Source organism: Sus scrofa, chromosome 6 (assembly GCF_054392235.1).
Source record: "Sus scrofa isolate SSC_HxYL_T2T_F1_AM1 chromosome 6, Sscrofa_HxYL_maternal_Yorkshire_Landrace_v2.0, whole genome shotgun sequence".
NCBI classification, from domain to species: domain Eukaryota; kingdom Metazoa; phylum Chordata; class Mammalia; order Artiodactyla; family Suidae; genus Sus; species Sus scrofa.
In genome coordinates, this window is record NC_139388.1 from 24,278,357 (window position 1) to 24,304,825 (window position 26,469).

The 26,469-nt window shown below is 38.2% G+C and overlaps 1 long non-coding RNA gene across 2 annotated transcripts in view; it reads left to right on the forward strand.

The window, feature by feature from the left end:
• LOC146402255 (uncharacterized) overlaps positions 1-26,469 on the forward strand; it is a 912,822-nt gene that overhangs the window by 768,039 nt on the left and 118,314 nt on the right. For both annotated transcript variants that reach the window (XR_014805845.1, XR_014805844.1), the window contains one exon: positions 11,985-12,088. This is a non-coding gene — a long non-coding RNA (uncharacterized LOC146402255). The remainder of the gene's footprint in view (positions 1-11,984; positions 12,089-26,469) is intronic.

A 26,469-nucleotide genomic window follows, 5' to 3' on the forward strand; every position in this document is an offset into this window, starting at 1 on the left:
TCTCAACTTTAGCATTATTGAGATTCGGGCTGTATGATTCTTTGTTCTGGGTGCTGTTTCATCCATTGGAGGCTGTTTACCAGCATTCCTAGCCTTTACATACGAAATGCCAGTAGCACTCCTTAACCCCCTAATAGCAACCAAAAATATCTCCGAATATTGTCAAATGTCCCCTGAGGATAAATCCCTCCTGCTTGAGAATCAATGATATAATAGAAATATATTCAGTTGTAATTAAATCCAGTTCCTACCACTGTGGAATTAAGTTCTCCGTTAATTCATTTCTCCTCCTGAAATCTCAACAGTTTCAGGTACTGTATTATTTTATTCATCTGTGATTTGGGAGAACTGTTTTTAAAATATGTAAAGCACTTGATATATAGTAGGTAGTTTAAACTATTGATTACTACTCTTCTTCAAATGTTAAGTGATCAAATAAAAGGTCTTTTGATTTTTTTTTAGTCCTAGATGATATTTTGAAATGTATACATTTTAACTTTGGCAACAGAAGCAGCAAGAAAAAAATTGTTCTTAAAATCTGCTAGAGTTTTCAGAAATAGAGACTCTGAAGTTACAGTCAAATCCAGCTCTAAACTGCAAGGATATCCAGCTTAAGACATCACTGTCACTGGAAAACAATTCTCGGGTCAGCTTCAATTATCAATTACCGGGAAAGCTGTGAAAGCAAAGCATGTCTTTGCCAACTAGTGGTTTTACGCTTGTTGGTCAAGTAATATATAGACTACAAAAGTACAAACGGTAATTGTCACTATTTGAGAGTAAAACCTCTTATAGGACAAACCCCAAACACCCATTCTTCCAAGTTCTCTTGTTGGCTAGTGTGAGAAACTGTAATGGAGACTTTATTTTATTTTATTTTATTTTGTCTTTTGTGATTTTAGGGCCACACTCATGGCATGTGGAGGTTCCAAGGCCAGGAGTCGAATCAGAGCTATAGCCGCCAGCCTACACCACAGCCACCGCAATGCTAGATCCGAGCCACGTCTGAGACCTGCACTATGGCTCATGGCAACGCCAGATCCTTAACCCACTGAGCAAATGCAGGGATTGAACCCGAGTCCTCATGGATACTAGTCAGGTTTGTTAACCACCGAGCCATGATGGGAACTCCTGGAGACTTTATTTTTGTCCCATAAATGATTGTTGGAAGAGCTCTGTAAGCAACTTATAAAGCAAAAAGGAATAAAAGCACAGAGGATTAGTGCATTTAGTAAAGATAGCCTTTCATCATTTTACTCCTATGACGTAGACCATGCATATCGTGTAGGGCCATGACTGCTAATTCCAAGGGCCTTCTATTCATTTCAGGTCTTATAAATGAGAGTGAATGTACTCAAAAATGATATTTGCAGTTACTATTTCCCCCTGAAGGTGGTCTAGAACTTTCCTCTCATCAGAGTATGCTTGTTGCAGCATGCATTCAAATTTGACCTGGGTTGTAGTCATTCAATACCCATTTTAAAATTTCACTATTTTAAAGTTTCTTCTACATCTACCAAGTGCTTAAATCAACATCAGATACCGTGGTCAAAATGGTGATAGGAGGAGTTCTCCTGTGGCACAGCAGGTTAAGGGTCAAGTGATGTCACTGCAGTGGCTCAGGTCACTGCTGTGGTGTGGGTTCCATTTCTGGCCCAGGAACTTCCACATACCTCGGGTATAGTCAAAGAGTAAAAGAATAAAATATAAACAAAACGGTGATGTAGAGTGGAAGGAAAAATATAGTTCCTGCCCTTTTGAGATTTACTATAATGGAAAAGATAGAGAATAATGAAATAACTACACAAATGATTATAAAATTCAAGATGCATTAATTTTTTTTTTTGGTCTTTTTTTTTTTGCCATTTCTTGGGCCGCTCCCATGGCATATGGAGATTTCCAGGCTAGGGGTCTAATCGAAGCTGTAGCCACCAGCCTACACCAAAGCCAAAGTAACGCGGGATCCGAGCCGCGTCTGCGACCTATACCACAGCTCACCGCAACGCTGGATCCTTAACCCACTGAGTAAGGCCAGGGATCGAACCTGCAACCTCGTGGTTCCTAGTCGGATTCGTTAACCACTGAGCCACAACAGGAACTCCAAGATGCATTAATTTTTAAAATGACATTTATTGAGAAATAATTCACATGCCGCAAAACTCACACTTCAAAAAGTTACAATTCAGTGGCTTTTTATTAAACTCACACATTTGTGCGTAACAACTATCTGATTTTGGAATATTTTCATGACCCCTAAAGAGAACTCATTCACATTTCTATGTTGACTTCTCTGTAGTTGTTATATATGTTACTTAAAGTGGAGTGTTAAAGTGTCCAGCTATAACTCTTAAGTTGTTTATTTCTATGTTCAATTTTATCAGTTTGCTTCATATAGTGACATCTTAAAGTCTGTTTTATCTGCTGTTACTATAGCCATTCCATCTCTCTTTTCATGTCTGTTTACACATAATATTTTTTCCTGTTGTGTATCTATCAAAACATTTATGTTTTAATATAAGTATGTCTTTTACAGAAAAGAGAACCCTCATACACTAAGGGTGGGAGTATATATTGGTGCAGCCGGTATAAAAGACAGCATGGAGATTCCACGAAAAATTAAGAAAAGAACTACCACATGATCCAGCTATCCCACTTCTGGCTAGCTATCCAGAAACTATAAAGACATTAATCTGAAAAGATATCTGTACCCCCATGTTCAATGTGGCGTTGTTTACAGTAGCCAAGATATGGGAACAGCATCAGTGCCCATCAGCAGGCGAACGACTAGAGAAGATGTCACACACACACACACACACACACACACACACACACACACACAGTGGGATATACTTGACCATGAAAGGAGATGAAGTCTTGCTACTTAACAACAACATGGATGGACCTTGAGGGAAAATGCTAAGTGAAATAAGTCATATGAAGAAAAACATACTACATGCTTTCACTTATCTGTGGTATATAAAAAGCTAATAAACAAAAATAAGCCTCTCAAACAAAAACCAACACTTAGGTACAGGGAACAGAGGGGTGGCTATGAGAGAAGAAGATGCAGGGTCAGGGGAGGGCGAAGTGGGTAAAGGGAGTCCATTGTTTGATGATGGATGGAAAACAAACTGTGGGCGGTGAGCACTTTGCCAGGTATACATAAGTAGAAATGCAATGCTGTCCATGTGGAACATACAAGGAGCACGATTTCTGGCTCAGATGGTAAGAGTATGTTTAGGTGTGTAAGAAATCCCCAAACTGTCTTCTGAAGTGTCTAAGAAATCCCCAAACTGTCTTCTGAAGTGTCTAAATCATTTTGCATTCCTACCAGCAGTATATGAGAATACCTGTTGCTCCACGTTCTCACCAATATTTGTTGTAGTCAGTGTTCCAGATTTTGGCCATTTTAGTGGATGTGTAGTAACGTCTTATTTATTTATATATTGATTGATCGATTGATTGATTGATTGATTGTCTTTTTAGGGCCACACCCGCAGCATATGGAAGTTCCCAGGCTAGGGGTCCATAGAATCAGAGCTACAGATGCCAGCCTACACCACAGCCACAGCAATGGCAGATCGGAGCTGCATCTGAGATCTACACCACAGCTCACAGCAACACCGGATCCTTAAACCACTGGGCGAGGCCAGGGATCAAACCCACATCCTCATAGATACTAGTTGGGTTCATTTCTGCTGACCCACAGCAGGAACTCCCAGAATTTCAGCTTTTCAACTCCAGAATTTCCACTTCATTCTTTTTAATAATTTGTTTCTCTTTATTGATCTTTTCTCTTTGGTGATTCACACTTTCCTTAAATTCTTTGCTATGGTTTCTTTTATTTTTTAAAACATATTAAAATAACTTTTTAAAAGTCTTTGTCTAGTAAGTACAGGTTGGGATTTTCAGAGACACTGTATGTTGGCTGATTTTTTTTTTTTTTTTTTTTTTAGTATGTAGACCATACTTTGTTGTCTTATTGCATATTTTGTTGTTTGTTACTGAAAAGTGGACATTTTAAATAATCTAATGTGATAAATCTGGAAATTAGATTCTTGGCTGCATTCCCCAGGGTTTGTTATTGTTGCTGCCAATGAATTTCTGGCCTGCAGTGAGACTGAAAAAGTAGGGCATCATTACACATAGGAAACCAACATTCACTGTGTGTGTGCTATATATGAAGTTCTCTGCTAGGCCACAAGGAAATAATGATGCCTAATTTCTGGAAGTTAATGACAGAGTGAGTGAACAGGCATAGGAAAAATTGATTGTATCCCTTCTGTGTTTACCTTCTTGCTAGGCAATACGTCGCCCCTGTGTTTCCCTTGCAGCCACCTCTTCCTCTGTCTGCAAGGACTGGATGTCCTGGGACTTAGGGAAGCCCTCACAATAGCGTTGTTGTTCGTTGAGGAAGAATTGGAATTTCCTAGATGTACAGGGAGGAGTGTAACTGAGGCATTCAAAGTGGAAGAAAATCACAAATACCAAAGCCCAGAGGTGTAAGTAAAGGGGCATGGCAATGGAAGGAGGTGAATTTGGAGAAGAGAGAAAGAGTGATTTGGCCCTTTGACTTAACGCACTTTCTGTCAAACTGGTGATTATTATTTATTTATTTATTTATCTGTCTTTTTGCTATTTCTTGGGCCATTCCCACGGCACATGGAGGTTCCCATGCTAGGGGTGGAATCAAAGCTGTAGCCACTGGCCTGCCCCAGAGCCACAGCAATGGGGGATCCGAGCTGCGTCTGCAACCTACACCACAGCTTATGGCAACACCAGATCCTTAACCCACTGAGCAAGGCCAGGGACCGAACCCACAACCTCATGGTTCCTAGTCGGATTCATTAACCACTCCGTCACAACAGGAACTCCCAAACTGGTGATTATTTAGATCTTCATTTTATCAAGGATAGAATTGAAGTAAAATTGACCAGTACAGAGTCTTACAGTACTTCTTGGAAAACAGAAAACTTTTGAAAATTAGTTTTATTGAGGAAACATCAGGTCCACATCATTTATGGAGAATTGCTACACATATTTGGATATATGGTAGGTCATTTAACGTGCAATTTTTACTTTTCCGTTTTGTTGTTTCCAGAAGAAAGGCAGAGGGGCATAGTTGAAATTGTACCTGGGTGGTGTGAGGAAGAAAGGAATGAGGCAGAGAAAATAAGAATCTCCCAGTCATAGATTATAGTAATATTAGTGCAATGATATTATGGAGATATTTTTAGGGAATTGAGTGGGAGTTTCTGGCCCCTAAATTGCATGGTAATGCTATTACTTTATATATATGTGTGTGTGTGTGTGTGTGTATGTATGTATGTATATATATGTATATATATAGATACTTTTAGTAAGTATCTAGGGAACAGAAACAGCTAAAAACCTTGAAAAATTGAGAACTGTTATATTGCCTATGAAAATCATTTTATTTGTAATTGGCTTACTTTGTGTTGACAAGATTATTTATTATAAGACAAGTTCCCACTAAAGGAACATCAACAGGTTCAATAAGCAGCTTAAACATGCCAAAAATAAATATTTTTGAAGCATTAACAGTATATATATATTTTTTTGTTCTGCATGGAATAGGGAAAGGAGCAGTCCAGCAGAGAATGCAGTGGTGTCTGTGTTTGTGTGTTACCTTTCGCACAGATATTTTCCCTCTAATTCCCACCTCTTAAGGACTGGATTTTATTGTCTCAGGGATATTGTGAAAGTCTATTAAGTTTGCTGCAAATATTGGGTGGGTAGCAAGTCATTCTGACAGCACAGAGGAGCAGAAATATTAGACTCCTGAAAAGAAGATAAGGAAGGGTTGTCATTTTATTAAAAACAATAATAATATGAAGAAAGGGAAATGCTAAATGGATTTTTGCATTATATTAGGACATCTCTATGATCAATAAAACTATAATTTCATTGCAAAGTAGAAGGCATTTTATTTATTATTTTTAATGTGAAAATAAGTATAGAATAGAGCCCAAGTGCTAGAGTCCAAGAATCCTTGGTAAGGACATTTGGGAGAGAAGAGAAGCATCCTGAAGATTTTTTTTTTTTTTTTTTTGAGGGGAAGGATAATAAGCGAGAAAGGTAAAGGACAGATAAAAAAGGAGATTCTTCCGCTTCTTTTTTTTTGTAGCAAATAGAGGAGGGGGGTTGGAAAATCAGGAAAACCAAAAGAAACCATAAACACAGCACGAACCCCTAAACTGAACCACTAGCCTTTTAACCTAAGTGTACTCAGGGGGCTTGAAGCTTTCTTTTATATGTATTTTATTATTAAAAAAAAAAGAGGTGAGACGTGAAGGGAAGGTTAGAAGGGAAAAAGATTAAAGAAAGAGAGGGAGAGAGAGCCAGAATAGTGGTTGAGTTCTGTCAGAACGCATAGAATTCACAGAAAGAAAAAAACATTTTTTAAAAAATTCTGCTTTTATTCATTCATTTCTCTAGCTCTGTTTCTTAGAGGTAGTGCAGCATAGTAGTAGCAGCATGACTTCAACTGGGATCCTCTCTTCATTTATAAGTTAATTAATACCTAAATTCAGGCAAATTGCTGTATTTAGGTCATTTTCCCTCCTCCACACACACACACACACACACACACACACACAATTTGACTTTAAAAGTGCTATAAAGAGGTAGAGTTTTGTGGATAAATGGATTCAGAGAAGTTTATAAAAAACATGTAAAATAAGATTAACATTCAGTGAAATCACAGGTTTCTACAACAGAATATTGTTTTATGTTTATTGTTTGTTGTCTGTCTCCTTCACGATACTGTAAGTACCTGGATTGCTGATGCTATGGCTCTTTTGTTCAGTGATGTTATCCAACTGTCTATAATATGGCCTAAGAATAAACCAAAAATAAAGATTTATTAAAGGAGTGAATAAATGGATAGATGAATGGATAAAAAGAACATATATTGAAATTCTAGGGAGTTCCTGTTGTGGCTCAGCAGTTAACAAACCTGACTAGGATCCATGAGGATGGGAGTTCAATCCCTGGCCTCTCTCAGTGGGTTAAGGATCCGGCATTGCCATGAGCTGTGGTGCAGGTAGCAGATGCGGCTCGGATCCCACATTGCTGAGGCCGAAGCATGGGCCAGGCCGGCAGCTGTAGCTCTGATTTGACCCCTAGCCTGGGAACCTCCATATGCCTCAGGTGTGGCCTCAAGAAGACAGAAAAAAAAAAAGAAAGAAATTTTATAAGCTTTTTGCTCCATTACGATACTTAAAATCTACAGTGACAATTGTGTGGTATTAAAATGTATGTTAGTTGTTTCACTAATTACAAAGTCTCTAGTTTATTGTTTAATACAAGAAGGAAAGGAGGCATGGCCAAGGAAAATGATCTCAGCTAGGGATTTCCCTGGTGGCTCAGAGGGTTTTAAAGATCTGGTGTTTTCACTGCTATGGCTCAGGTCACTGCTGTGGTGTGGGTTCAATTCCTGACCTGGGAACTTCCACATGCTTGGGCACAGCCAAAAAAAAAGCTCTGAACTATACTGTGAATTGTTCGATTTGGATTCCATGTGAGTCTTGATTCTTGATTGTCCACTGACTTTTTTTATTTTTATTTTTTCCAATACAGTGATTTACAGGGTTCTGTCAATTTCTACAATACAGCAAAGTGACCCAGTCATACATATATACATACATACATTCTTTTTCTCATGCTTTTCAATTGGCCTCTCCTCTGGTTAAGAGCTGGGTAGGCACTCTCTCTTATTATCAGTATATGTTTACTGTTCATCAGCAGCTCAGGAGGAGATTCAGCAAGACAGTAGCTCATCTGATGAATTCAAAATAGTTCTCCCTAGAATGAGCCCTTATTTTTATTTGGTCATGTATGTAACAGACATGGTGCCCTGTGAGGCCCAAATGAAGTCTTCTCACACATCACTGCTACTGATTTATGGGAAAAGCCAATTTGGAAGGTATTGAAAGTGGAGAAAGAGGTCTAGGGTTACTGTGAGCTGCAGTACGCTTTTCTAAGAGCCCACCTGAAAGAGAGATTAAATTAGGCTCCCTTTGGAGGAAATTAGGATTCTTTAAGACTCTAAATATGGCAGGATATTAGGGCTGAGGTCTAATCTTAAACCAATTTAGAGAACATTAGCCTGCATCACTTGAGCCCATGTCTCCAAATATGAAGCAAAGAATTTTCTGCTAATGAAGGCAAGGGCTTCAAGCAGAGGTCATTTCCGATCTGTAGGCAGAAGACAGAGGGTGCCTTTTCTGGCTCCACCAGGGAGCTTTTGTTTGTAATATTGTTCCCAAGCCTGCTTGACAGCCTTCTGCATGGGACACTTATAGACCCTGCAGTAGGAAATCCAGGAGGGGATGCAAATCTCATTACTGAAGCCTCTGTCCTTTGTCAAGATTTGGAAAATGTCGAGGTATTTTCTTTTCTTCATAATGCTGATGTGTTCTTAATTGAGGCAGTGGATAAGAGAAAGACAAATGCACATGAAGAATTGTTATTGACGGCCCTGATTGTTCAGGTATTTTGCCTTCTCTTTCTCTGGTCTGAAAGCATGGAGAGACCTTTAAGATTAATTAGATGAAGGAAGGAGAATGTATCTTCATAGAGTTCAAGGCAAATATTTGCCAGACACAAAAATGAGCTGCCCCTGCCCTAATTACCACAATGGTTGCCAGGAGGAATTGGGTGACTTCATAAATGAAACTGAGAAATTTAAGATTCGGTGTATTTTAAAGTGTATAGAAAGCTACTGTCTCTTCCCATGCGGAGAGAAATATTCTGCCAACCTTCCAGGTGAAAACAGTCACTTTGAGGAACATAGGTATGAAAGAGGGGAGGGAGAAAGAGACTGAGAAATGCTTAGGGCATTAAAGCTCATGTAAACATTTGAAGGCATTTTGCAAGTCCTAAATTAGTAGTAATTTCTATTCCACATTAATCTCTCTTAACCAGCCCTAGGCACCTAAAGAATTTTCGTATCTCACTCCTCTGCCTTTCAGTGAGATGCTTGTAAATTCATTTTGCCTTATTATGGATAATATGCATGCCAGGAGGGAATTTATTTTCTAACTGTGGTTGGTCTTCCATTCAAAATTGTGATGCCTTTTTGATTTTATGGGCCATGAAATATCATTTCCATAGCCACTTCTTGCCTCACTCAGCCTCACTTATTTTTGGTCCATATTCTCTTATGGATATCACTGAGTATGGTTCTAAGCCATGAGTTTACCTTTTCTTAGATCTTTATGGAAAATACACATATACATTTACTAAGCCCTTATTACAGCAACCTGCCTTCTTCTTCTCCATTTATGCAACTACCATTTATTGAGTATTTATGATATACCAGGCAGCATGCTGAAAATTTACAAAATTATCTCTTTTTGGTACAACTCAGGGCAGTCTTTATCATGAGCCCTGACTTATTCAAATAAGGAAGAAATCAAGGGTGGAAAGTTTAAATAAGAGCCAGTAAGTGGCAGTTACTGGGTTTTAATTCAGGTCTGTCTGCCTTTATCTCCTTAACCCCGTGCCAGACTGCCTCCTCCATTCCTTCCCTTTAGTGTTCCAAAGTCTAATTTCCCATCTCCTATATATTTTTTCTAATTTCTATAATTCATCATAACTGGAACTTGAAATCTTATAATTTCCTAAAAAAATTACCAAAGTAAATTTATGCATAAATTCATTTTCAGCTATACAAGAGTAATTGGTACCCAATATTTTCCTTGTAGCTGAAAACCTATGTAACTACCCATTAATTCTCATTATAATTAATGTAAAACTGCACTGTTACTATTAATGGACGTAATTACATACTGTAGATAATCATAAACTCTATCATTATACCGATGAAATGTGGAACATTCCTTGAAGGAACCAGAAACTTTGTAGCAGCTGAAACATCAGGTTGCAGTGTTTCACCAGCGATTGGAGACTGCAGTAATGCTTGCAATAGGTTTGAGAACTAGCTTTGCACAACATCTAGGTGATTTTTTTGTTTGTTTTTTAAGATTAAATGGAATATTGAAACAGGGACACCATGCAGAGACTTACCTCAAAATGCTCAGGAAAAAAAAAAAAAGGCATGATGTGGGATCCACGGTCAAGAGCCTCAGGGTGATCTGCTGGTAGATTTCTTTTTCAAATGTGCTGACATTAGAGGGTTGGTTTTTTTTTTGTTTTTTTGTTTTGTTTTGTTTTGTTTTTTAATTATTTTAACCACAAGTAGCTGCAACATCACCTGCCTCTTGCTGAGGCATAACTATGTTTTTGTTTAGAAGCAGCATCGGGGGCTTTCCTCTCTCTTCTGACCTCCTTTCCTCTTTGCTTTCCTCAGCATTCCTGCTTCAAATTTGAACACAGCTCACACCCTCAAGTAGGTCTCTGCACAAATGCCTCCTCTTCAGCGAGGCCCCCCTTTGGCTGCTCTTTGTAAACTCTCCTCTCTAATTACTCTCATTCCATCTAAACTGCCTTTTTATCTTTAAATCATTCCATCTATTTGTTTATTTTTGTTTATTTACTGTCTGCGAAAGGGAGGAAAAATCATTTTTCCTGTACCCTTGTTATCCAGCAAGGGTTCCCTGCCCAATACATAGAAACTGATACCATGGCATTGGCTTTTGAGAAAAGAAAGAGCTTTATTGCAAGGTCCACTAGCAAGGAAACAGGAGGCAGGGCTCAAATCTCTCTCCCTGACCCAGGAAATTTAAGGGGTTAGGAGAATTTCAACCTTGGAAGCTGATTGGCTAGTTCTATTGTTGTTGTTGTTCACTTTTTTTTTTTTAATTTGGCCTTATCTGTGGCATGCCAGAGTTCCCAGGCCAGGGTTGAACCCACACCACAGCTGCAGCCCACAAGCCATGGCAGTAACAATGCCAGATCCTTAACCCACTGCACTGCAAGGGAACTACCTCACTGGCCAGTTTTGAATCAGTCTGTATAAGCTACTCATGCCACTGCAAGGTAGATTTCCTTTATTGAAGGACTTCTTGCTTTATAAAGGGCTCCACTGACAATGCTTCCTTCCTTTGAGTTTTATAGACGAAAGAGTCTTCGTTTGGGGTCATCTTGGAGACAGGTTCCCATGTTGCACATGTGCAGTGCCATCTCTGTAAAATAACCCAAAGTTTGATTAATCAGTCAACCCATTTGAAGAGGTAAAGCCAGTTTCAGCTGGTCAATGTTTTATGTTCTGTTTCACTCTTCTAGGTTCTTGGCTAAGACCCTCCTGTAATAAAAAGATTAACAAAAACAAACAAATAGAAGTTTAACAACATGTTTACTTCTTGCATACATGGGAGAGACCCAGGAAAATTCAATAAGTCTCTCTAAATGGCCGTAACCCTAAATACCATCTCCAGCTAAAGACCCAAGAAAGATGTTGGGGGGTGAGGTGAGGCAGTAATGAGATGTTACCAGGAAAAGCACAGTAAATAAGGATCTGGTTGTTTCTCACATTTAAGTCCCTGCTTTCTCCCTTGATGAGAGTTTCTAGAGATTTAGTCAGTTCCCCTTCCTGGTACTCAGAGGAAGACACCCTTATTTCCCCTTTATAGATGTAAATATCTCTTACAAAAGGGAACTTCTGCTCAGTTTTTAGAGCCTTTCTTATCTCTGTAGTATCTTAAAAATAATGAGCCTTAAAAAAATCAAAACAAAACAAAAACAAAAAGGAAACAATGAACGTGAAATAATCCTTTTGCCAAACATGCGCATTTTGGGGTGGGAAATCCTGCCTTCCTTCATCTGCCAGAAATGGCAAGTAAATAAAAGTTCCATGAGGCAGTGACCACGTTAGTCTTGCCAACCTGTGTGTGTCCGGCATCTAGCACAGTAATTATAAACATAACGAGACTTTAAGAGATACTTTTATAATAAAATGTGTGAATGCACAGGCCATTCATTGTTCCTCCTTATTACGAGTAAGAAAATAGAGCCCCTCCTGTCAAAGACCAATCTTCCACATCTTCTCTGGATTGTAGCTTCCACTGTGCATGGACCTGAGATGGACTGCAAGAGATTTCTCCAGCAAAGACAAGTTGATTCTGGATCGGCCGAGAATTGCAACGCAGGGTCTGCAACTTTGGTGAGTCACATTTCAGCTCCTATACAAGGTAAGGAGAATTCTCATATAGAAAGGAAAAGGAAACTGGGAAGGCTAGTGTAAACAAAAAGTCCATGGCTTTTCATTGGCTGAGTCCTTGCCAAGAAAGAAGAGTCTTCTTGTGGGCTCTGCTATTGTCACAGGGCATAAGAGCTTCCTCTTCTGGTCTCCAAATTCTACTTAATTGAGGGTTCTGTTTATTAGTTTTACACTTGTCCAGGAGTATCATCCTACAGTTGATTATCCTCTCTTAATCTTCTCTTGCCATCCTATTTTTATTTGCTGGTTTAACACTAATAATATCAGATACTCTCTGGTGTCTTCAATATTTAAATTAAAAATATATATAAATTTAGAATATCCTCCTCTGATTCCACATACTCCTAAAATTAGTTCTCTAAAGAAATTTACCCCTGAAGGTAAGTTATAAGTCCCTTTATATACTGTGATATAGTGATTTATAATAAGAGATATAAATTTGGTTTTTGATACTCTTTCTGGTGCTTAACTCATAAACCCTTGGAATTTTCTAAGTGGTAAAGTTATCCTTTGTTATTCATAATAAGCCTCTTTCAACTACACCTGAGTTTATGTTAATGAAATAGCTTTTTAAAAGCCCCAAAGGAGTGGGGGCTGGCCAAGGTAACCAACTCTGTGATTAGTGGTTTGGAATTTTGTGTCCCACCCTGTAACTCATGGGAAAGGGAGAGCCTGGAGGTTGAACCAATCACCAGTGGCCATTGATTTAATCAATCTTATGTATGTAATAAAGCCTCCTCAAACCACCCCCTCCCCCTGCAAGGTATGGGGAGGGAGGTTAGAGAGCTTTCAGGTTACTAAACACATGGAGATGCTGGGAGAGTGGTACACCTGGAGAGAGCATGACAGTTCTGCACCCTTTCCCCCATACCTTGCCCTATGCACCTCTTCTATCTGACTATTTTTTTATATCCTTTGAAATATCCTTTCAAATAAATTGGTGATGATAAGTAGATTGTTTTTCTGAGTTCTGTGTGCTATTCTAGCAAATGATCAAACTCAAGGAGGGAGTTGTTGGAACCTCCAAATTATGGCAGGTTGGTGAGATGCACAGGTGACAATCTGGACTCATGAGTGATATCTGACGTGGGGACAGTCTTGCCGAATTGACCATACAGTCTGTGGAATCTGATGCTATCTCCAGGTATTTATTGTCAGAACTGATTTGAATTGTAGGACACCCGGTTGACGTGCACCTACTAGTTGAAGAATTGCTTAGTGTGTGGAAACAGAAGTATTCATTGAGTAGAGAGTAAGCAGAGGGACTTTCCTTTACATCTACTATATGATTTCAGTCCTAAGGAGCACTTATATGCCAGTGATGCCTAGAATCACTTCTCCTGTAGAAAGCTTTCTTTTATACTCCAGTCTTATCTTTTCATCCATCTTACCTTCAGCACTTGTGTTCATCCTGTCTTTAAGATATGATTTCCTAGAGTTCCCTCTGTGGCAAAATGGGATGGGTGGAGCCTTGGGAGCCCTGGGATGCAGATTCAATCCCCTGCCCAGCGTAGTGAGTTAAGGATCCAGCTTTGCCACAGCTGCGGCTTAGGTCTCTACTGAAGCTTGGATCAGACCCCTGGCCTCAGGAACTCCATATGCTGCAGGGAGTCCAAAAATGAAGGGAAAAAAAAAGATATGATTTTTATGATAGACTAACAATAAAAATAAATATAAATATTCACCATAGTATCCTACAAGATCATATATGATTGGCCCGCTGCTTATCTCTTCAACATCAACTCATAATTAAATTCCTTTTCTCCCAATACAGGCTAGCCACATGCTTATTTCTTCAAGTTACTCAAGTTTTTCCCAACCTAGGGATCTTCTATCCAGTGATCTACCTTACCTCTCTATGTTTCCCTGTTGACTTTTCCTTATATATGTCATTTTATTATTTGATAACTTCACAGATAACCCAGCGGCATCAAGTTCCCTTATTATTTTCTTTCTTGAAATCTCAAAATATTTCCTTATAGTACTTCAGCACTCTACATTTCTTAGAGTGTCTGTATGATTTAGAGAAATATTTTCCTCTGGGAGATGGATTGCAAAAAAGCATCCTTCCCCCAAGCTGGCTGGCACAGACCCACACCATGACACATGGATTGGTGGGTAGTCTGGCTAGATTTATGCCGCTACTTGTGTCCCTTTGCCTGGGCATTTTGTTATTTATTTATTTATTTATTTTATTTATTTTATTTATTTATTTATTTATTTTTGTCTTTTTGCTATTTCTTGGGCCGCTCCCGTGGCATATGGGAGTTCCCAGGCTAGGGGTCTAATCGGAGCCGTAGCCACCAGCCTATGCCAGAGCCACAGCAACGCACGATCTGAGCCGCGTTTGCAACCTACACCACAGCTCACGGCAACGCCGGATCCTTAACCCACTGAGCAAGGGCAGGGATCGAACCCGCAAGCTCATGGTTCCTAGTCGGATTTGTTAACCACTGCACCATGACGGGAACTCCTGCCTGGGCATTTTGTAGAGGACACACTTGTACAGACTTGCACTGCCAACTACATAACATTTTCTATAATAAATAAATAAATATATATGTATGTATGTATGCACATATGTACATATTTTTGTATTTTGGTGTGTATGCTTTAGCTGTTGCATCCTGCAAGCACACTCACACACACATACACACGCTATTAGAATAGCCTCTTGCAGATGAGGGAACCCAATATAAACATTGGCTGAAAAAGCAACTATGTAACAAATGGTTTTTTTTTTTTTTTTTTTGGCATGGTAGATAGGTATACAAAGTTTTTCATACCAAGTGGGTAAACAGAAAATTATTTCACATGTATGTCTGCTAATTTCCCTTCCGTGAATGAGATTTTAATAGTTTCATCTCCTAGTATCATTAGCAGAGGTACATACCTTTTTTCCTGCCAGATGTCTTGAGGAAACATCTGCTCACAATAGTTTAGGACAAGCACAGACTCACAGTGTCTGGAAATCTTGATGTCACAGTCAGTTACTACCTATGTCATAAGTGTAAGAAACATTGAAATATTCTTGATTTATTACATTGAATTTGAATTTGGATCGAATCAGATAGAGCTTTATAGTTGCAAAGTGGAATTTCCGGAATTGCATTCACAGGGATAAGGATAAGCTAGAACATACTGATCCTAAACACAGCTATCTAGTGGATATTATGAAAGCCCCAGCAAAAAGTGACAGGTTTCCCAAATTCTTCATAAGTAATGGATAAAAGCCTGGTGTTGCTGGAGGTGAGAGAAAATAGCAGATTAAGGATTACACGAAAAACAGGGGATGTTTTGATTTTATTTGAAAGTAGAACTTTGTAAAACTGCCACGATGGAGTGACTTGAAAATCTTACAGAAGTCCTACGGATGCAAATAAGTGAGATCATGTTTTGAGCCCCTGCTAGAACTGTCACCTGATGGCACTCATGGGCTGTGAATGTCAGGCTTTGTAATCAGGTGAAAATGTGATTTTTCATCTAGCTACTTCATATTTAGGAGTCTCAGTTTCTTAATCTGTAGCCTGGTGATAAAGATAGCACCTAGGTGGCATTTCCCTTGTGGCTCAGTGGGTTAAGGACATGACATTGTCTTTCTGAGGATGTAGGTTTGATCACTGGCTTCACTCGGTGGGTCAAGGATCTGACGTTGCTGCAAGCTGTAGCATAGTTAGCTTGGATCCAGTGTTGCCGTGGCTGTGGCCTAGGCCTCAGCTCCAATTTTTATTCATCCCCTAGCCTGGGAACTTCCACATGCATAGGTGTGGCCCTAAAAAAGAAAAAAAAATAGCACTTATTTTATTGACAACTCCTACAAACCTGTGAAAACAATATCCCATAATAGCTGATCAATAAACAGTTCAAGTCTTCTACTTCCTTTGTTCCTACTTCTCTTTATGTCCTTATTTTGTCCCCTAACGGGCAGTGAGATTCCACAAAATCAAAGGGAACAACTATGGCTTTCCTTTGCCATAGTTTCTGTCACTTGCAGTACTCATAAAACTTCAACTCTTTCTCCAATTTCCTGCAGCTATTTAGTTTCGTTTTCCAGTTAAGACTAAGAATGTTGATGGGTTCATTTCTGTGGTTAGCTTTGGGCTGCTCCACATCCTTATTGGCCACCAAGTCTTGGAGCAGAATAGAATGCAGGGGTCAAAGTATGATGCCAGAGAAAACTGGGCCATGAGTGAGCCAATCAACAAACCAGAAACAAAGAAAATAATCATAAGAAGTAGACTCATCATAATGTTAGAGTGGGATCCCAGAAAAGTTATTATTGCTCTTTTAAAGTTATTATTGCTCTCTTAATTGGGTTTTCTTTCTTTCTTTCTTTCTTTTTTCTTTTTCTTTTTTGGGGCAAACCTGTGGCATATGGACATTCCTAGGCCAGGGGGTCGAATCAGAGCTACAACCGCCGGCATACGTCACAGCCATGGAGTAAACCATATAGTTGCAAGTGAACTGCATGGTTAGAAGAGACAATTTTAAATCTGTTTTTTTTTTTTAAATTATTATAGTAGATTTACAGTGGTATGTCAATTTCTGCTGTACAGAAAGTGACTGTTATACACACACACACACACACACACACACACATATATATATATATATATATATATATATATATATATATACACATCCTTATTCTCATATTATTTTCCATCATGTTCCATCACAAGATAGTTCCCTGAGCTGTACAGCAGGACCTCATTGCTTACCCACTCCGAATGCAATAGTTTGCATCTACTAACCCCAAACTCCTACCCATCCCACTCCCTCCACCTCCCTCTTGGCAACCACAGTCTGTTCTCCATGTCCATGAGTTTGTTTCTTTTTTGTAAATCGTTCATTTGTGTTGTATATTAGGTTCCAGATATAAGTAATATCGTATGGTATCTGTCTTTCTCTCTCTAACTTACTTCACTTAGTATGATAATCTCTAGTTCCATCCATGTTGCTGCCAAATTTTTTAACTTTTATGTCACTCATCACATTCTCCCCAGATGATCAGAAAGATTTTACATTTGGAGTGTTAAATTGGTCGGTTCAGAGTAGAAAATTGGTTTAATGATCTTATTTCTACACCTCTGTCTAGATGTGGACTTAACGCATTTTAGGAAATAATCTTGAAGAGATTTTCATCGCTGTCCCACAGGTACACTTAGGAGAGTTTATAATTCTCCACTGAGAGTCTTGGTGCCGCATATGTGTCATCTTTCTGGACTATCAGAATTGGATAGAGGAGAAGAGAGTGGTCATTTTGCCGTGTGATTACAAAATCATTATGAGTTATGAAGCTAGAAAAAAATGATTTCTACCTTCTCCCATCCCAGAATACTGTCCTACACAAATACAGAAATAATATGAACCTAACTTATGTGAATGATTGACTATAAAAGACTAGTACTCCATTGATTCAACATGGACCATTCAGGAACATTCCAGAAAGTAGAAAATACCGCATGGAAATACTTCTTTCTACTGCAAACATTGCTAGGGTTGATAATCAATTCTTACAGATTTTCAAGTCAGCTATACGGTGGCCATGACAACTTAGTACAAAATGCCTGCCTTCCTCTATGATACTGTAGACAAAATGTTACAGAACAAAATCTCTATGTTCCTTTTACTAGGATATAAGTATTTTCTTTTCTCTACTTGGAAAGCTTCAAAGTGATTTTTTTTGCCTTTTTTTTTTTTTTTTTTTTGGCCATGCGGAGTTCTATTAGCTATATTTAAATAAATATATAAACAAGGTTATGACATGTTGGAAGGGATTTTTGAAAAATGTTGGGCAAAATTTCCAGAAAGATTTTGTTCAGCCATAAATAAATAAATAAATAAATAAATAAATAAATAAATAAATAAAGTTTCCTTCAAGTGTAACTTACTTGTCACCTCAGTTAATACAACAACAATTTCTGGAGAGTTAAAAATCAAGTGATGGAGGCAGTGAGGGTGGAAATTCTGTGATACTGCTCAGTGATCTTCCGCCTCATCCCCAGCCATTAGCAGCACATGGGAAAGTCGGTTGCAATTATGAAAGCAACTGATGTGATATAGTTCCCTTCACTTTATAGAGAAGGACAGTAAACTCAAAAGACATAATTGCATGTTTAAGGGCATGTAATCTAAGAACTATGTCCCTTAAATTGGCGTGTTACTCACAGCTCTCAATCATTTCCATGTGCATAAACCTGGCAAATAAACTCCTCCCTTGAGGAGTTCCCATTGTGGCGCAGCAGAAATGAATCTGACTAGCATCCATGAGAATACAGGTTCAATCCGTGGCTTTGCTCAGTAGCTTAAGGATCCAGCATTGCCATGAGCTGTAGTATAGGTCACAGACATGGCTTGGATCCCACATGGCTGTGGCTGTGGTGTAGACCAGCAGCTACAGTTCCAGTTCGGCCCTAGCAACCTCTGTATGCCATGGATGCAGTCCTAAAGAGAGTAAATAAATAAATAAATAAACTCCTCCCTTGAATTGGGTTAGTATTCAATTAACCCCCTCAAAGTAACGATTGTTATTCAAAGACAGTGTATATGTTGAACTAGTGTAAGTCTTTTTCATGTCCAACATTTGGACCTTCTGGGACTGTTTCCTTTATTTATAAAAATAATTCACTCGGGACCCTCTCGTTATTAGTACTAGAACTTCTGCCTAACTTTTGGCTGTTCAGATCTGATCTTGTGACCACATACCCAATACTGAGCTGGACCTTGAAGAATAAATAGGTATGTTGTTGACTACCAGTAGGAAGGGCTCTTCTGGATGGTTTCAGCAATGGCAAACAGGGGAGATCCTGTCTTGACCAAAGCAAGGGAGGAAACTTTGATTGAAAAGCTCAGGTCATTTGTTGGCTTGGAGGTAATTATTTAATATAATAAGCCCCCTCTTCTCCACCATGGCCTAAAATCCAGCCTGGAAGTTTCTTTTGGGCAGAGGCTATGTTTTACTGGGACCTGGTATATAATGAATTCTACAAGTATGTGCTGAACCAAAAAAAAAAAAAAAAAAAAAAAAAAAAAAAAAAAAAATTTTAAATGATTAGGGAGCCATTTTAGATTAGTGGCAGAAAAATGTATAAACGTGATATTTTAGGAGGTTTACTTGATAATAGAAATTTCTAAAAGTTGAAGAGGGAGAAGATCAGAGACGGAGAGACTAGTCAATTGACTATTGTAATAACCAGTATGAAGGTAATGGTTTCAGAAACCCCTTCACCTAAAGGGGAAGTATAAAAGACATGTTTCAGCTTTTTGCATATTGCTTTTACTGGTCCTTCTGCCCTTCCTTGAGCCTTTTCTTTTTGGAATGCCCACTGACTTCACAGCTTCCCCACATTCTATAACTTCCTGAGACAGCGTCATATGCAATAGGTCATATCATCTAATTATCTCCATGTGTTAAGTTTCTCTTTCCACTTAGCTCTGTGTAGACATACTGTCTTATTCCAGTCACACTACCATAGCTGTGTACATGTGGATGCTCAATAAATTGATAATGGCATCCTTAATATGTCTGCACCAGGAAGAGAATTAAATTAGATTTGATCATACCCTTCTATTTCTTAAAAATCCCCAGTTTGTCTATTGATTCCAGTAATAATAGTGAAATTCTATTTCAGAAAATATATCTAGAAAGATTTATTTCAGTTAAAAAATTAGTAATTTATTTGAGAAATCCTAGAATAAACAAATTGAATGTTTCCTTTGCAAGAGGATTTCTGAGAATCTTTAGTTTGTAAATGTTAATTATGACCTCTAAGAGGAGGATGGATCACTGGGGCAAGGCACCAAGTATGAAATGTAATTTGCAAATTTAATTTTCACTCAGAACCCTTATCCATATCCATATCATATGAGTTCCTATTTTTCTGCAGAACAAATTCCATAGGCTGGAGTTCCCCGTCTATGTCTAGACTCCTTACCATGTGTGAACTTTCATAATTGGAACACCACTCATCCTCTTGCTAATATTTCTTCTCTACCGAACACTAAGTCCAAGACCTATGTTATTTATGGACTTCCCTAAATCATAAACACATAAATATCTCATGTTATTTATTTTATTTTTACTTATATGCGTGTTTCCTTAGTGAAACTCAAGTTCAAAGAGTTGAGTCGTTCTTCTCAGGTGATGCAATACTAGGTATTCTTGGATATGTATCCTTTGTAAAATGTGTATTTGTGTAAACGTGCTTTGAATTAATATATATGCTATTGTGCCATAAAGATCATTCCATATTTTGCGTTTTTTTTGTTTGACAGTATTTTCAAAATGGATATATGTTGGCCTCTGTGCATCTATTTTATTACTTCTCAATGCCCCATAGTAGCTCTTAATATCCACTTTCCTTGTGTAAATGAATACAGTGCCTCCAACAACAACAAAAAACCCACAGTATAATGAATGATATTAGATTATTCACTTATTTCTTTGGGACTTATACTCTGCTGTAGCACTGCTAGATCACAAGGTAGATGCACTGTATGAAACTCCTCATATTTTATATTTTCACCAAATACTTGGTGGTCTCCGCCTTTATAGACCTGTCTCATGGGTTTAAAGTATAGCTTATTGTTTTCGCATTTCCGTTTTTTTCTGACTATACTTAGTTTGACTATCAATTCATGGACTTGAGTGTGTTTCTGCACCTGCAGCAGGAACTCATTGATTTATTTACTGTTTTATTGTTTTTGTTGTTGTTGTTTTCTTGTTTTATTCTCATAACTTGGTGGTTCATCTGTCAGTGTGAGAAATAGCCTTCCCTCTTCAACTCTCCACTAGTCTTACTAAATTTTATATTGAAGAATGGAGTTCCATAAATACTAAAATCAAATTTGGAGAAAAAAAAAGAAAGATGTTGAGTTGGTCACAGAAATCTGCTATAATTTTGATTGTGATGGATGAAAATTGCAGATGGATGTTTAGAATAATTGGCATCTTTAACATTTAAAGTCTCTTCCTCAATGGTATATTCCTCATATGTAGCTGTCCTTCTGAACTCCCTACTTACTTTTTTTTTTTATTGATGTCTAGTTGATGTAGTGTTACTGCTATATAGCATAGAGTTTCTGCTGTATAGCATAGAGACCCAGTCATTTTCTTTCTCTCTGTCTCTCTCTTTCACACACACACACACACACACACACACACAAATAGATGTTTTCTCGTACTATTTTCCATCATGGTCTATCCCAGGAGATTGGATATAGTTCCCTGTGCTACACAGTAGGACCGCATTGCTTACCCATTCTAAATGTAATAGTTTGCCTCTATTAACCCTGAACTCCCACTTCATCCCACTCCCTCCTACCCCACCTGCCATCCCCCTTGGCAACCACAAGTCTGTTCTCTCTGTCAGTGGGTCTATTTCTATTTTGGAGATAGGTTCATTTGTGCAATATTTTAGATTCCACATAGAAGTGATATATGGCATTTGTCTTTCTCTTGCTGACTTACTTTACTTAGTATGAGACTCTCTAGTTGTATCCTTGTTGCTGCAAATGGCATTATTTTGTTCTTCTTTTCTGGCTAAGTAGTATTCCATTGTGTGTATGTACCACATTTCTTAATCCATTTATCTGTTGATGGACCTTTGGGTTGTCTCCATGTCTTGGCTATTGTGAATAGTGCTGCAATGAACATAGGGGTGCATGTATCTTTTTGAATCATGGTTTTGTTCAGATATATGTCTAGGTGTGAGATTGCTGAATCATGAGGTAGTTCTATATTCGGTTTTCTGAGGAACCTCCTTACTGAACTCTCTGCTTAGTATTAATAGTTTGTCTATTCATTCTGTTAACTTTCCTATGTATATGGTAACGTCACCTGCTAATAATGACCTCTTAAAACCTCTTTCCATAAATCTTTAAATCTTTGGTTTTTTTTTTTATTATTATTTTCCTTGTATAATGGTAGTAGCCGGGCCGTCCAGTATTGTGCCGAATCAAAGAAATGAGGACAGCCATTCTTTTCTTATTCTCACATTAAGGGAATATGCCTTACAATCCTGTTAATTCTTTTGTTTGTTGTAGCATTTGGGTAGATTATTAACTTAAAGAAGTTCCCATCTATGCTTCTTGCTTAGTTTTCTGGTTTTTTCCTTGTATCTTTTTTCAAACATCAAGAAGATCATGAGATCTCTCAGATATTTTTTCTAATGTAGCTATTAAAATGTTCAGTGATATTTTGTCTTTGATGGTCAACTAAATATACCATACTATCTTCGTATAGGATGAACCACATTAAAATAAGATGTATGATATATTTCTTATTAATACACTATTATATTCCATTGGTTTGTGTTTTTTTTCTTTCTTTCTTTCTTTTTTTTTTTTTTTCAGTTTTTTTAGGCCTGCACGCGCAGCATACGTAGGTATCCAGGCTAGGAGTCAAATCAGAGCTGCAGCTGCTGGCCACAGCCATAGCCACAACCATAGCAATGTCAGATCTGAGCCACATCTGCACCACATCTGCAACCTACACCACAGCTCATGGCAATGCCAGATCCTTAACCCACTGAGCAAGACCAGGGATCTAACCTGTGTCCTTATGGATACTAGTCAGATATGTTTCTGCTGAGCCACGATAGGAACTCCAGATTTCTTTGATTTTTTATAGGAAAAAAATAAGTGGGCCTGTAAATGTCAGTTCTTGATTTATCCCTACAAAATTTTAAGACACATACTGTGTCTCTTTGAGAGGTTCTTTGAATCCATCATGCCTTCCTGCTTTTCTCTTCTGATATTGTTTTTGCTTATACATTCCATCTCTCACCTATTAACTAACTGAATAACTAACTTCTTCTGTATTGCATAGCTTGGTAAATATTTTTGTACCTTTCCCCAAACTCAAGAAGCATCAGTTATTTTGACTCAGTGCTCTTATATCAACGTGAAAGTGCTGAAACGGATTTCAAATCTCAATGCTATGATTAAAAATAAAAAATGTTGGTTTATGCTACCATGGAAGCCTGGATGCTCTCAAGGAAACAGGTTGAATCTGATTTTCTTTGTCCAGCCCCCATTAACATCTAGCACAGGGCTTATAGCAGAATAAGTGCATTACAAGTAAAGTGCATCCTTTTAAAATAGCTTTTTATATAACAATGTCTTATACTTATTTTGTGTAAGATGTTTTCCTCCAGACTGATATCCCTTCAGTTCTATGCACCTAGCATTTATTAAGTGCCAAACTCCCCAACTTCCGGAGAACTGGATGGAGTTATCAGTAAGTGGCAATAAACAAACCAAAAAAAAAAAAAGTTGGTTTGTTTGTTTTCTGTTATTTTTTATCATAGCTAAACCACAGAGACCAAAATGCTTCTTCCTCTGGGAATTAGCATCCACTACATAGAAAAGGACATGCCTTGGGAATGTTTCCTGGACAATGTATTTATTATGTTTATAACATAAAGTTACGTGTTCCCTTTTCCCTGCTTTAAGGTAAGCATAATACATATTTCAGGATATCATGCATCATTTGCCATTAAGAAACACTCCCTATAAATGAATCCATCATACTCTAGCCAAGAGTGAACTCGCTAGGATAGAGAGGGTTTTTGTTTTGTTTTGTTTTGTTTTCCCTTTTTTCCATTTCTAGAAAGCTAAAAAAATAAAATAATCAGGCTGGCTAGATGTTTTCTACCTGGGACTAGTTATGTCACTTGTATATTGATATATAGAAGAATCAAAGTATAGTAACATTTTCTAGAAGGTCCTTTACATACTCCATGTAGGGATTTCTACAGGACTCTAAATTCTATTATCCATTCTGTTGTAGATGATTAGAGGAATCAAGATGTCTGTTTTGATAACGAGATCATCTCTGAGTCATCCCACTCTCTGTCATGGTCCCACCCATGACGTGGTTATTCAAGTCAGAAACTTTATGGGTCACCTTAAGTACCTTCTTTATCTTGCATATCCAGTGCAATTGGCAATACTGTCAGCTTTAGATTAAAATTTATCTGGATCTATCTGTTTCTTCCATTTCTTTCCATTGACCACCTCAGCCTTCAAAGCCAAGATAATTTCTTGCTTGAGCTATTGCAACAATCTCCTTTCTGGGTTTCCTGCTTTCATTCTTGGGTCCTATAATCCCATTTCCATGCAAGAACCAGAGTAATCTTTTTAAAAATATAAGCCAGATCATGTCATTCTTTGGTTTTAGAGCCCTTCAATTGCCTCCTCTTTGATGTAAAGTAAATCTGAGCTCTTTATCCTGGTTAAAAGGGGCTTGTACAATACGGTCTCTGCCCCACCCTCCCCATCATATTGTGTCCCTTTCCCCCTCATCTCCTGATCTGGGCATCATTTTCATCTCTTGTATATGCCCATTGTATAAGCAGAACAGATGACACAGACTTTTCCTAAGACCTTGCTGTGGTCTTCTGTGACAGCTACTTATGTAGCAACTCAAATATCACTCTGTCCATTCTATGTAAGCACTTAGCGTCCCATCCATTTTATGTCCTATACTGAATACTACTGTATCCTCAGCACTCAGATGAGTGGAAGATCCTAGGCATATATTTGTAACATATGTAAGGGTAGTAAAGGTGTTGACATACGGACAATTTCACATAGCAAAGTACGCTAGCAATAAAGTCCTTTGAGAGATTTACCCCATCAGCATATTCATTTTCAAGCACCTGGACCTAGTCTGACCTTACCTATTGATACTCCCAATCTATTGATCTGGCCCGTCCAAAACTCACTGTGACATAGTCTCTAGCAGGATACCGTGCCTTGGCAGGATTAGATGTTATTTCTTTGAACTTTCATAGAACTGTTAGATCACCTTCCCCATAGCATAGACAGACCTAATGTTTTATTATTTATTTGTTTCTATAATTTATCCAGTTAGACTCATTGTCTTAGAAAGGCAAGGCAAGTGCTTTAGGATTACAGGATCTAGCCCATATGTTGTAGAAAAGATATTTAGAAATATTTTTAAGTTTGTTTTTAATATGGTATTTGTAGCTCTCTCTTTGAGCCTAGATAATGCATTTACTCATGTGACAATTAGACTTGACAAATGTGGAATAGTTCTCAAACTTTAGAGCTAGAAGAAAAGAAAAGCTAGAAAAACATTAGGTGAAGCAGGATTGAGGGAATGTACCTATTAGGGAGAGATAAGGATCCCAGTGTGGGATTGTTGTGTTCAGTTAGTTGTTAAACTCTAGCTCACCTTGATGAGGAGTCACCCATGATGACCCTGGGCACCTCCGCATGTACGGACGGGATCTGAAGGAGTTAACATGCACCTTTAGTGACCTCTCATTTTCTTTTCTTGTCCCGGTCTTTAGGTCAATTGAATGTTCAGAGACACTGTTTGTTGTCTCTATGTTTTCTAGCTCCCCCACTCAGGCAGCATCCTGTACTATTCCTTCTGACAGCCCTTCCCCTGTCATCTATGGATAATCACAGAGGTATTGCTGATCTATTAATAAAGATACCTACAAGAGGTAATACTTACACTCAACATGTGTGTCAGATGATGGCAGATAACTCATTTGGGGGAAGACAGAACCACATACCAATTCTTGCAACACATGCCTGCTAGCCTTGCAACCCAAATGAAACGTCTATAAATAACAGGAAGGAAGCATATATTTAAAAATACTTACAACTTCACAGCCCTGCTAATGAGCAAGAAGACCAGAGTTCCATTCCTGTTCCTCTCACTTATTCAGTGTCTAATTTAACCCTGGAAAATTCCATAACACATCTCTCTGAACCTCAGTTTTCTCATCTAGAAAGAGCATGCCATAAATTAGGCAAACCTAGAATGTCCTATGAACTGTCACTTTCTGGATCTTCCTGAATGTCCATAAAGTTGTCGCTAATCTGTTAAGTGTGATCTGTTGTAAGTTCCCACTCTTTATTTACGGTGTTTGAAAAGCTGTGATGACTTTTGCACCCGTTCTTTAGTTCTTATCTAATTTAAAAACTTCTCTGTAAAGACTTCTTGAGGCTTCCCATTTACAGTCACTTTCTTCCCCCTCAGTTCTTCCATATCATTGTGTATCACATAGTTTCTATTTTTGGTCATAAGACTCACATTATAATTACAGAGAGTGTTGTTTAGTCAAAAGTCATGGGCTTTAATGTCAGATCAAGCTAAGTTTAAACCTAGACTCCAACAACTGTTTACAAGACCACAGAGAAAGAATGGTTCAACAATTAGCTTAGATGAGATTCACTGGCTGAATGTTATAACCAAAGGAAGTAATGTTTGGAGATGCCATCTCCAGTCATCTTTCCGTGTCAGCTGTATAGCCCAATTCTTGAGCAGGATGATGCCCAAT